Source organism: Mustela nivalis (assembly GCF_964662115.1).
Source record: "Mustela nivalis genome assembly, contig: HAP1_SCAFFOLD_1524, whole genome shotgun sequence".
In the NCBI taxonomy this organism is placed as follows: domain Eukaryota; kingdom Metazoa; phylum Chordata; class Mammalia; order Carnivora; family Mustelidae; genus Mustela; species Mustela nivalis.
This window is the reverse complement of record NW_028135140.1, coordinates 1-13,739: the sequence shown is the minus strand read 5'-3', so window position 1 is coordinate 13,739 and position 13,739 is coordinate 1. Positions and strand designations below refer to the sequence as shown.

Here is a 13,739-nt window from a genome sequence, read left to right as displayed (position 1 = left end):
TTATTATACAGCAATAAATAACTGGCACAGATACTGATATCAAAATGGGGTGCTGCCATTAAAAAGGAAAACCAAAAAACTGAAACTAACCCTTCTTTGAACCAGGAAGTGGGTGGAACCTGAAAGACGAGTAAGAGTGAGAAGTAGAGAAGAGTAAGAATGAAAACCAAAAGGGCTTCCAAGAGACTGTGAGTGGAAACCTGATGGCCCTTGAGAGGCTTACAGCAAAGGTTTCTAGACAAGTGAAGAAAATGACACTAGAGGGAAAAGGAACTCGTGCCACAAACCACATGAAAGTAAATCTGGTAGGAGAGATAAGCTAAAGAAAGACGATTCAATATGAAGGAACCAGGACTTACTGGGTTCACCTATCTGTTCCTCATTTACAGCTTCTCCACATGCTGTATTGTCAAATAATGCTAAAATAAAGAAATGGCTTCTGGGTTAAAAGCAAATCCAGGACAACATGGCCTATGGATGAAGCCAAAACTATAAACCCTTTATAAGTCCTTGAGAAGGACTTAAGGTGTGCCTCAAATTTCTTTAAGGATCTTAAGAGTGTGAGAATTTGAAAGGCATTGTTAAATGAGAGCTGCACAGGAAACCTGAGGTGAAAGCTTATCTCAAAAGACCTGGGAGAATGGATTTTCTAATGGCATGAAATCCAGTCGTATTCACAGAAAATTCTGTTCTGTTTTTTCCCATTTAGGGTGTCATTACCTGTGCATTTTTTATATATGACCTTTATTATGTTGAACTATATTCCTTCTAAACCTACTTTTTGAAACTTTTTATCATGAATGAATTTTTTACTCTTTTATCATGAATAGATGTTGCACTTTGTCAAATGCTTTTTTTAAAAGATTTTATTTATTTATTTGACAGACAGAGATCACAAGTAGACAGAGAGTCAGGCAGACAGAGAGAGAGGGGGAAGCTCCCCCAATTATCAGGGAGCTTGATGCGGGGCTAGATCCCAGGAGGCCAGAATCATGACCTGAGCCAAAGGCAGAGGATTTAACCCACTGAGCCACCCAGGTGCCCCTCAAATGCTTTAACTATATCTTTTGAAATTATCAGATGATTCTTCTCCTTTTATTAATTTGGTGTATCACAATGATTGATTTGCAGATATTAAAACACCCCCATATCTTAGGAATAAATACCATTTGATCATGGTGATGATTTTTTTAATGTATTGTTGGATTCAGTTTGGAGTATTTTGTTGAGGATTTTTGCAACCATGTTCAACAAAGATACTGGCTTAGAGTTCTTTTTGTGGTGTCTTTGTCTAGTTTTGGTATCAGGGTAATAATGGCCTCATAGAGTGAATTTGGAGTTTTTCCTTCCTTTTCTGTTTTTTGGAATAGTTTGAGAAGAGGACTAACTCTTCCTTTAAAATGCTCTGTAGAATTTGCCCCTGGTCCTGGACTTGTGTTTGTTCATAGTTTTTGGATTAATGATTCCATTTCTTTGCTGGTTTGCAGTCTCTTCAAATTTTCTATCTTGTTTCAGTTCTGGTAATTTATATGTTTCTAGGAATTTATCCATTATTCTACATCGTCCAAATTGTTGGCATACAGTCATTCATAATATTCTTTTATAATTGTCTGCATTTCTGTGGTGTTGATTGTTATTTCTACTCTCTCTTCTGTGATTTTATTGGGGTCCTTTTTCTCTTCTTTCTGATAACTCTGGCTAAAGCCTTATTGGTTTTATTAATTTTTTCAAAGAACCAGCTCCTGGTTTCATTGGTCTCTCCTATTTTTGTCTTTTAAAATTTTCTATAGTGTTTACTTCTGCTCTAATTTTTTAAAAAATTTATTTGAGAGAGAGAGAAGGTGGGGAGAGGGTCAAATGGAGAGGGAGTAGAGAATCCTCCAGTTGACTCCCCGCTGAGCACAGAGACAGAAGCAGGGCTCATTCCCAGGACTCTGAGGTCATGACCTGAGCTGAAATCAAGAGTCTGCTGCTTAACCAACTGAGCTACCTACTACTACTACTACTGCTCTAATTTTTATTATCTCCTTCCTTCTGCTGCCTTTAGGCTTCATTTGTTGTTCTTTTTCTATATTCTTTAGGTGATGGTTAGGTTGTTGTAGATTTTTCTTATTTCTTGAGTTAGGCCTGCATTGCTATATACTTCCCTCTTAGAACCATATTTACTGTATCTCAAAAGTTTGGGAAATTGTGTTTTCATTTTCATTTGCTTCCATGTATTTTAAAAAATTTATTCTCTTATTTCCTCATTGGTCCATTCACTGTTTAGTAGAATGTTACTTAACCAACATGTATTTGTGGTCTTTCAGACTGTTTCCTGTGGCTGACTTCTAATTTAATAGTATTGTGATCAGAAAAGGTGCATGGTGTGACTTCAATATTCTTGTATTTATTAAGACAGGTTTTGTGGGTATTATGGAGGGCACATATTGCATGGAGCACTGGGTGTGGTGCATAAACATTGAATTTGGGAACACTGAAAAAAAATTAAATTCAAAAAAAGACTTGTTTTGTTGCCTAATATGTGATCTATTCTACAGAATTTTCCAGAATGTGTATTCTGTTGTTTAAGAATGGAATATTTTGAATATATCTCCTTAGTCCATCTAGTCCAGTGCATCATATAAAGCCACTGTTTCTTTGTTGACTTTCTGACCTGTCTTTTGATGTAAGAGGTGAGTTAAAGTACCCAACTATTGATTATTTCTATTCCTTCCTAAAATATCTGAATTGTACATTGACTTCATGGATACTTTTGCAATTGGGAATAAAAGAAATAAATTTCATTGAAAACATATATAATAAAATTAAAGGACCCTAGTATTACTGTATTATTATCAATTATTTCTTTTATGTTAGTCATTAATTGTTTTATATACTTGGGTGATCCCATGTTGGGTGCATAAATTCTTACAATAGTTAGTTCTTCTTCCTGTCAGATTGTCCTCTTCATTATGATATAGTGCTCTTGTCTCTTACTGCAGTCGTTCTTTTAAACTCTGTTTTGTCCAATGTAAGTATTACTATACTGGCTTTCTTTTTATATCCATTTGCAGGATACATGTTTTTTCCATCAACTGACTTCCAATCTGCAGGTGTCCTTATGACAAAAATGAAACTCTTGCAAGTGGCTTATACATGGGTCTTCTTCTTTTTCTTCTTCTTTCTAATCCACTCTGACATCCTATGTATTTTGATTGGAACACTTACCCCATTTATATCCAAAGTAATTATTGATAGTCATGTATATGTCATTTTACTACTTGCTTTGTGGTTGTTTCTAGAGATGTTCTCTGATCATTTTTTGTGTCTTTGATATTTTACTGGTTTTCTTTAGTGATATATTTCATTTCTTTCTCCTCTTTGAGTGTTTATCGGTGGCTTTGTTTTCTTTTTAGAGAGGGCATGAGTGGAGTGGGGAGAGGGAAAGAGAAGCTTAAGCAGACTCCATGGCCGGAATAAAGTACAGTGCAGGGCTCAATCTCACAACCCTGAGATTATGACCTGAGCTGAAATCAAGTCAGATGTTTAACCAACTAAGCCACACAGGCACCACTATTAGTGGGTTTTGATATATAATTTGTGTATAACCTCTTCTGCATATAGAAGTCTATATTAAGCTGCTGGTCTTTAAGTTTGAGCCCATTCTTTTCTCTTCTCCCCATGCTTTAGGTAAAGTATTATATTTTATATCCTTTTTTCCTGAGTTCCTTAACTTATTTTTTATATAAATTGTTCATTTTTGCTACTTTTGTGTTTCCTGCCTTTATACTGTCACATTTGGTCTCTTCTTTCCACTCAAAGAGTACCCTTTAATATTTCTTATGGTGCTAGTTTAGTAGTCCAAACTCCTTTAGTTTTTATCTGGGAAACTCTATCTCTCCTATTCTGAGTAATAGGCTTGCTGGATAGACTATTCTTGGCTACAGATTTTTCTCATTCATCACGTTGAATAGATAATACCACTCCCTTCTGGCTTGCCAAGTTTCTGCTGAAAAAGTTCCTGCTAGCCTTAAGGGGTTTCCCCTGAAAGTTACTGACTTGCTCTCCTGCTTTTAAGATGTTTCCTTTATCAGTGTATTTTGCAAATTCAATTACAATAGGTCTTGGTGTTAGCCTACGATTGTTGATTTGGATAGTTTTCTGTGTCTCCTGGATCTTGATGTCTGTTGCTTTCCCTAGATTAGGGACATTTTCAGCTATATTTCTAGAAACAAGTTTTCTTACACCTTTTTTCTGTCTTCTTCTACTGGGACTCCTATAACTTGAATGTTATTACATTTGATGGAGTCACTGAGTTCCCTAGGTCTGGTCTCATTTTGCATAATTCTTCTTTCTCCCCCTTCTTTGGCTTCATTGCATTCCATTACTTTGACTTCTTAGTTGTTAATTTGTTCCTCTGTCTTTTCCAGCCTACTGTTCATTGCATTAGGTGTGTTTCTTAACTCATTTATTCCACTCTTCAACTCTGATTCTTTTTTAACTCTTTTATCTCTGTTGTAAGGGTCTCACTGATGTTGTCGTTCTTTTCTAAAGTCCAGTGAGTGTCCCTATGGTCACTGCTTAAATCCTCCATCAGCCATGATATTTACATCTGTCTCACTTCAATCTCTGGACCCGTGGCTTTATCCTGTTCTCTCATTTGAGATAAAATCCTCTGTTTTCTCATTTTATCTAAGTCTCTGCCAGCTTCTCTGTGTTAGAAAAGCCAGTTATGTCATCTTCTCCCAAAAGTAATGGACTTATGAGAAAAGACGTGATGTAGCACCCAGGGTCTCGTGCTTAGGGGGGTATGTCTAGTGTGTGCAGCATGCACTCTGCCGTTGAGTTCTGGCTGCTCTATCCTTCAGGCCAGACATCTGCAAAGGCACTCCCTCACTGCTGTGGGCAGTGTTTGGTACCTGGCCTGAATGTAGCAACTTTTAACTAGGTGTGCCCTGGTGTGCTTGTGAAATGAGACCTGTCACCACCTCCACTGGAACTCATGCCTTCCTGAATCTGGTTAGATGAGGTGTGGGCAGGGGCCTGTGCTGATTTTCTGGGGGAAAGGCCTGCTGTGGTGGAACTGAGGCAAGAATGATTGAGCAGGGCAGTTCCACTGGAGTGCGAGGGGATGGTGCTTTGTGTAAGCAGATTAGGCAGCCAGTGTCAGAGCTGTACTGCATCCCGCAGATGGCTCTGTGCTTGTGCTGAGGGGCACTGGAGGGAAATGGTACCAGCTGGTTCCTTTGTTCCTAGAGTGTGGTTTCTGTGAAAGTCAATTAAAAAAAAAAAGACTAAGAGATGGTGAAATCAACACAATTAACTGAGAGGATAAAATGTGATGCCAGGGAAATAAAAAGATATGCCCAGACAATAACTAATTGAACGTTCACAGCAGCATTATTAATGGCTAAAAAGTGGAAACAACCCAAAGGTGCATCAAATGATAAATGAACAATGGTTTTAGCCCACAATGGAGTACTGTTTGATAATAAGGAATGAAGCACTGATATATGCTATGACACAGATGAACCCCAAAAACATTAAGTGAGGGAAGCTAGTCACAAAGGACCACGCATTGTGTGATTCCCCATATATGAAATATTCAGAATTGGCAACTCTATAGAGGCAGAAAGTAGACTTGTGGTTGCCTGAGCCTGGGGGCAAGGATTAAGAGTTTCTTTTCAGGGTAATTAAAATGTTCTACTTGATGGCAGTAATGGTTGCACAACTCTATCAATATGCCCAAACACTGAACTACAAATATTAAATGGGTGAATTGTATGGAATGTGCATTCCATCTCAATACAGCTTTAAAAAAATCCAATGGCAAGGCCTAGATAATTTTCTTAATTCTCTCTTTTGGGTGTATATAGTATACATGAACTAAATACTTCTGTGCATTTATTATATACTGAAGAGGAAAAGAAAATGAAGGAAATGCCAAAGTTCAACTGGTTTGTGAAATCACTTTTCTGTACAAGTTATCCTGAAATCAGTACAGATTCTGTATCCATTCAAAAGAGTGAAGATGAGAAATAAGACAATTTTCTTAAACATTCTATTAAACATTATCTTCTGCTTTTACATGGCTTAGCTCATGATGGTAACAGAGGGATCATTAAAAAACATTATTAGCACACCTGGGTGGCTCAGCTGGTTAAGCATCCAACTCAGGATTTTAGCTCAGGTCATGATCTTATGGGTCATGGAATCAAGCCAGCATGGGGCTCTCTGCTGGGCAGGGGTCTGCTTGAAATTCTCTCCATCTCCCTCTGCCTCTCCAACCACCCCCACCACAAATAAATAAGTAAGTCTTTTAAAAAAACTATTTAGTAGGAAAAAAGTCCCAATTTCTGTGAAGAATGATGTATAAGTTTCACCTTTCCTAAGGGTAACTACTATAAGAAAAAAATATATAAAACAAATAACAGAATGAAAGTCAAAGTTTAAGAAATAAGTACATTGTGAAGATACTAAAATTATACTAAATTAATTATAATGAAAAAGGGAAGGAAGTGATCCATGGAAATAAGTATCCTAAAACACTTCATATTATTTAACCACCTACAGATTAACTTGACATGTGACATTTCATACATACCTGACTCCTACTCTGAGTCAGTTTTTCCTTTAAGTCTTTTACCTCATCTTCTAAATTCATACGACAACGTGATGTCACCTCCAGTGAAGCCTCTGACATAGATAGTTTCTTTAGGGTATTGGCCAGTTCTTCTTGAAGTTGTCTCACAGCAACCTAATGAGACATTTCTGTTACTGGATTTATAAAATCATCTTACTATTAAATTATGTTAACAATATATAACTTGAACCTATGTATTTGGAAAATTTCACTACAAACATCAATTCATCTCCTTTTCCTAACATGTACACATTATGGCTGTTTAATGAATTTGGCTAAAGACACAAAAAGATGTTCTCTGCCTAGTCAGTATTATGTTACTTAGTTAATTAATTCAGCCCCACTATCCTTTCCTTGTGGGTGAATTTTCCCAAAGCTTCCCAATCAACTGAAGTCTCAAAAAGAAATGGGTATATAGGTGGGACTAACATTGGTAAATTCTACAGTATGAAATGTTTTCCTTCTTTTTTATTATAGGCTTCAATTAATGTCAGAATTCCCCACATGTTCAACCCTCTGCTCAAATCCTTTTAATAGATAACTAACTCAGAACGTAAGTGAGGTCATTCTAAGGGCCTTCAAGACCCTAGATGACCTGGCTTTCACCTCTCTCCCTGACCTCCATTCCTGCTACACAAGAATCCTGCCACCCCTCATTAATATGAAAATGGAGATCCAATGCCCAATTAATAAATTACAGAGATACAACTCTCTTTGTGTTCAATAAACTTAGGCCCAAATGATAGCAACTGAGATTTAAAATGAGCAAATTATTTGTAAAATTGCTTAAAAAATTATAAATAGCAGTGGGAAGATTAAATCAAATATAGTTTTGCTAAAGCTCATCACAATTGGCCCAAATTATGATTTAATGAAAAGGAAGGGCCTGCAAAGGATTAAAAGGTCATAAGGATACATGATTTCAGACTAAAAATTCAAATTTATATAAATAAGAATAAAATTATGCCAACCTAAAATGTATATAAAGCTACTATGTGTAGTTTGCATAAATGTATAAATATATAAAAGTATATATGTATAAACATATATATTTTACTTATAAATATATACTTATATATATGTATAAAAAGTACTGAGATACTGTACTTTTTATTCAATTCACTTGGGAAATCTGGAGCTAACTGTCAAGTTAATTCACTTAATTGAATCTCAATTTCAAAATATTTATGCTTTAAAAATCCTCTATGCTTGCAGTGTTGGCTTTTAAAATATATATACATATATACATGGAGAAAATATATATATACAAACACACACACAGATATATATATATACATACATATGTATACATATATATATACACACACATGAAGTATAGATATATATACACACATACACACAGATATATGTACATACACATAAATAAAACAATAATTTCAGAAAATAAAATATATATGTGTACAAAAACATACACAAGTGTACTTCAAAATAACTACAGAAAATATCCCAGAACTCCTTTTGTTACCCACTTCTATCTCCTTTTGTTTGCAAAGGTGATTCTTTAGAATTCCATCTTGCAAATCAATCACTGTGATACAACAAATTAATATGAGAAGAGAGAAGAACCACATGGTCCTCTCAATTGATGCAGAAAAAGCATCTGACAAAATCCAGCATCCGTTCCTGATTAAAGTGCTTCAAGTATAGGGATAGAGGGAACATTCCTGAACTTCATCAAATTTATCTATGAAAGACCCACAGCAAATATCATCCTCAATGGGAAAAAGCTGGCAGCCTTCCCGCTGAGATCAGGAACAAGACAAGGATGTCCACTTTCACCACTCTTGTTCAACATAGTATTAGAAGTCCTAGCAACAGCAATCAGACAACAAAGAGAAATAAAAGGTATCCAAATTGGCAATGAAGAAGTCAAACACTCTCTTGGCAGATGACATAATTCTTTATATGGAAAACACGAAAGACTCCACCCCAAACTACTAGAACTCATACAGCAATTCAGCAACGTGGCAGGATACAAAGTCAATGTACAGAAATCAGTGGCTTTCTTATACACTAATAATGAAAATAAAGAAAGGGAAATTAGAGAATCGATTCCATTTACTATAGCACCAAGAACCATAAGAAACTTGGGAATAAACCTAACCAAAGAGGTAAAGGATCTGTACTCGAGGAACTACAGAACACTCATGAAAGAAACTGAAGAAGACACAAAAAGATGGAAGACCATTCCATGCTCTTGGATCAGAAGAATAAACATTGTTAAAATGTCTATACTGCCTAGAGCAATCTATACTTTTAATGTCATTCTGATCAAAATTCTACCAGTATTCTTCAAAGAGCTGGAGCAAATAATCCAAAAATTTGTATGGAATCAGAAAAGATCCTGAATCACTAAGGAAATATAAAACAAAATATAAAAATTAACTATAACAATAAGAAAAATAAAGCTGGGGGCATCACGTTACCTGATTTCAAGCTTTATTACAAAGCTGTGATCGCCAAGACAGCATGGTACTGGCATAAAAACAGACACATAGACCAGTGGAAAAGAGTAGAGAGCCCAGATATGGATCCCCAACTCTATGGTCAATTAATCTTCGACAAAACAGGAAAAAAATATCCAGTGGAAAAAAGTCTCTTCAATAAATGGTGCTGGGAAAACTGGACAGCTATAAGTAGAAGAATGAAACTCGACCATTCTCTTACACCGTACACAAAGATAAACTCAAAATGGATAAAAGCCCTAAACGTGAGACAGGAATTCATCAAAATCCTAGAGGAGAACAGAGGCAGTAATCTCTTCGATATCGGCCACAGCAACTTCTTTCAAGATATGTCTCCAAAGGCAAAGGAAACAAAAACAAAAATAAACTTTTGGGACTTCATCAAAATCAAAATCTTCTGCACAGCAAAGGAAACAGTCAAAAAAACAAAGCGGCAACCCACAGAATGGGAGAAGATATTTGCAAATGACAATACAGACAAAAGGTTGATATCCAGGGGCGCCTGGGTGGCTCAGTGGGTTAAAGCCTCTGCCTTCGGCTCAAGTCATGATCCCAGGATCCTGGGATGGAGCCCCATGTCGGGCTCTCTGCTCAGTGGGGAGCCTGATTCCCTTCCTCTCTCTCTGCATGCCTCTCTGCGTACTTGTTTCTACTACTACTGTCTGTCCAATGGAAAATAAAATCTTTAAAAAAGAAAAAGAAAAAAAAAAAGGTTGATATCCAGGATCTATAAAAAACTCCTGAAACTCAACACACACAAAACAGGCAAACATATCAAAAAATGGGCAGAAGATATGAACAGACACTTCTCCAATGAAGACATACAAATGGCTATCAGACACATGAAAAAATGTTCATCATCATTAGCCCTCAGGGAGATTCAAATTAAAACCACATTGAGATATCACCTTACACCAGTTAGAATGGCCAAAATTAACAAAACAGGAAACAACATGTGTTGGAGAGGATTGGAGAAAGGGGAACCCTCTTCCACTGTTGGTGGGGGGGAATGCAAGTTGGTACAGCCTCTTTGGAGAACAGTGTGGAGATTCCTCAGGAAATTAAAAATAGAACTTCCCTATGACCCTGCAATTGCACTCCTGGGTATGTAGTGAAAAGAAGGGCCATCTATATCCCAATGTTTATAGCAGCAATGGCCAAGGTCACCAAACTGTGGAAAGAACAAGATGCCCTTCAATGGATGAATGGATAAGGAAGATGTGGTCCATATACACTATGGAGTATTATGCCTCCATCAGAAAGGATGAATACCCAACTTTTGTAGTAACATGGACGGGACTGAGAGAGATTATGCTGAGTGAAAAATGTCAAGCAGAGAGAGTCAACTATCATATGGTTTCACTTATTTGTGGAGCATAACAAATATCATGGAGGACAAGGGGTGTTAGAGAGGAGAAGGGAGTTGGGGTAAATTGGAAGGGGAGGTGAATCATGACAGACTATGGACTCTGAAAAATATTCTGGCATCCTGTTCTCGACAAAGTTGTTTTTCAGTATAATACCGTTCTTCCACAACCAAAAGACATATTTTCATTAGGATTTTGGATGACTCTGTTAAAAAAAAAAACGTCAACAGCTTAAGAGAACTTAAAAAAAAATGTTCAAAAGAAATGGCCTTTTTAAATACAATGATTTTTTCCTACATGAATAACTCAAATTTTAATTTAAATAACAGTTAAAATTTGTCATAGATATACAGGTAGATATAGTATGTGAAATAAACTTTCTTTATAAATCACTTAACTAATTCCATCATAGTCTCAAGGTGATTTAGCCCTTATTTTAACATAAAAGATCCAAAACTGGGATGCCTGGGTAGCTCAGTTGGTTAAGTGTCCTACTCTTGGTTTCAGGTCGAGTCATGATCTCAAGGTTTTAAGATCCAACCCTGAGTCAGGCTCTGCACTCAGAGTCTGCTTGAGATTCTTATCCTTCCTTTTCCCTCCCCCTCTACACATTCCCCTACTCATGCTCTCTCTCTCTAAAAATAATATTCTTTAAAAAAATAGCCAACATGCATATTTATCTCAATTTACCCTCCATCCCTTCATTCAGAAAATATACATAGGGTTTATATGAGAAGCCAAGAATTCCAATAAATTAATGATTTTAGCTATAAATATCATAGTTACTATTATCATAAAACTAAATTTTTTATCTATTTTATACCTAAGTAATATACATTAAATCAAAGTAATATTATAAATAATAGTGATGGAAATATGCATATATACAATGGAATATCCCTCAGCCATCAAAAATGGTGAATACCAACATCTGCATCAACATAATGGAACTGAAGGAGATTATGCTGAGTGAAATAAGTCAAACAGAGACAATTATGACATGGTTTTACTTATTTGTGGAACATAAGGAATATCATGGAGGAATTAGAAGGAAGGGGAAAATGAAGGGGGGGAAATCAGAGGGGGAGATGAACTATGAGAGACTATGGACTCTGGGAATCAAACTGAGGATTTTAAAGGGGAATGAGGTGGGGGAGTTGAGTGAGCCCAATGATGGGTATTAAGTAGGGCATGTGTTGCATGGAGCCCTGGGTGTTATACACAAACAACAAATCACAGAATACTACATCAAAAACTAATGATGTACTGTATGGTGAGTACCATACGATAATAAAAAAAGAAATCACTGGATTGTAACTAAGAAGCGAAAAATAACTTGCCCTAGCCTGAAACAGAAGAAAAACACAAATCCATAAACTTAACTTTGTCAGTTTTTTAAACTAAACAATTCATTACTTGTTACATCTACCAAAAAATGAATTACATGATTTTCAATGTTACAAACTTAAAAACATTTTATCTTACCATACCTTAAACAGTGAGCCCCAATAATGCCTTTGAGGATGTTTTTTAAAGATTAATAACTCGAGAATAGGCAAACTTATTATTAGGAGCCAAAATCAATAAGCATCAATCAGAAAAGAAAAACAAATTCCTAAATTTTAATTCAAATTATATACTATGATAGTATTATACATCACTATAAATTATCTGCCTGTATCAGCTATTGTTACGTCCACAGAGAGTAGATAAGAAAAAATGTTAATAATATTTACAGATTCCCTATACTGAAATGAAATAACTGAAAATGTGCCTGTTTATTACCCAACTAGAAACGTCCCATCCTGGAAGGTGTGATTCTACAATGGGCAATTGTGTTGATTTTATGACCCTACTCTCTGAAGTCAACTACACAGAGATCACAAGGCAAAATAAATCTTTAATCTTGGCATTAGTGACAGGCAATACAGAACTGCACATTTTGAACCACTGAGAACTGCACATTAAGAACGACCAAGAACCACTCCTTCTACATGAGTCTAAGTCAGTAGTCATCATTGTTATACTGCTCATAATTTCAACTGCTTAAACATAGGGTTCAGTATTTGATGTTACCTTTTTAGCATGTAAAAACTTACAAAAATGGAAGAAGCAAACAATATTCAGGAATTTTTTTGGTCCAATTCCAAGGATAAAGTTTAACTATAAGCTACGATAAATTCTAACAATATTTTAAAATTTTAACTTATAAAATTTTACAAAAACTAAATATTGGGTTATAATCTATCAACTTCAATACATTCTGTTCAGAAGATCATTTCAATTGAACTATGTTACATTCTTAAAGCAGGGAAAACAATATAAAATTGGAAATTTAAATTTAAATTTGTATATACCTGCAGGTGTTTATTTTCACTTTCATTAAAACATTCTTCCTCTTTTTCTGTTGTCATTTCTAAGTCTAGTTCTGCTGAAAAATCTATATATTTTATTAAAATGGACAAATTAGAATGGTTAGATAAAAACTTTAACTTTCATAAAGATAGAAAACAACATCTTATCAATTAAGAGTTTAAATTAAACTTAATCTTTAGCTGAATATTTAAGAAATACTTTTAATTATCAAAAATTTCAGCAAACCAAACAAACTGAGGGTTGCTGGGGGGAGGGGGTTTGGGAGAAAGGGGTGGGATTATGGACACTGGGGAGGGTATGTGCTTTGGTGAGTGCTGTGAAGTGTATAAACCTGGTGATTCACAGACCTGTACCCCTGGGGATAAAATATATGTTTATAAAAAATAAAAAATTAATTAAAAAAAATTTCAGCAAACCATTTGGGAAATACTAAATGTCACTAGGTTAAAGGCATACAAACATCTCAAAGAATCATTCACAAATTCGCCCATGTAATATCAAGAAACAAAACAATCAGAAACAAATTTTTAAAATGCAGCAGAATGAGGGGCACCTGGGTGGCTCACTGGTTAAGCCTCTGCCTTTGGCTCAGGTCATGATCCCATTCTGGGATCAAGCCCCGCAACAGGCTCTCTGCTCAGCAGGGAGCCTGCTTCCCTTCCTCTCCCTGCCCTCCTCTCTGTCTACTTGTAATCTCTCTCTCTCTGTCAAATAAGTAAATTTTTAAAAAATGCAGCAGAAAGATATAAAATCACAAAAGACTATTCTTTATCTTGTTGTAGTATCTCTTAAACAACACCCTAAGCTTCAACTACAACATTATTCATGGTTTCCAAAATTACCAGTATTTTTTATGCCTGTATCAGTGTACAACCTTCCTAGGGG

General features: G+C 35.8%; 1 protein-coding gene across 3 annotated transcripts in view; it reads right to left on the bottom strand.

Moving 5' to 3' along the window:
• Positions 1-13,118, bottom strand: part of LOC309857907 (ankyrin repeat domain-containing protein 26-like) — a 30,693-nt gene extending 17,575 nt beyond the window's left edge. The window contains exons 1-2 of one of the 3 annotated variants that reach the window (XM_082750627.1): positions 12,836-13,118; positions 6,587-6,739 (exon numbers count right to left, since the gene is read on the bottom strand). The gene's annotated coding sequence lies outside the window, so the exon portion shown is untranslated. Of the gene's footprint in view, positions 1-6,586; positions 7,025-12,835 lie in introns of those variants that run through there. The other 2 variants (XM_082750628.1, XM_082750626.1) reach the window with 2 other exon arrangements.
• Positions 13,119-13,739: the final 621 nt, after the last annotated feature.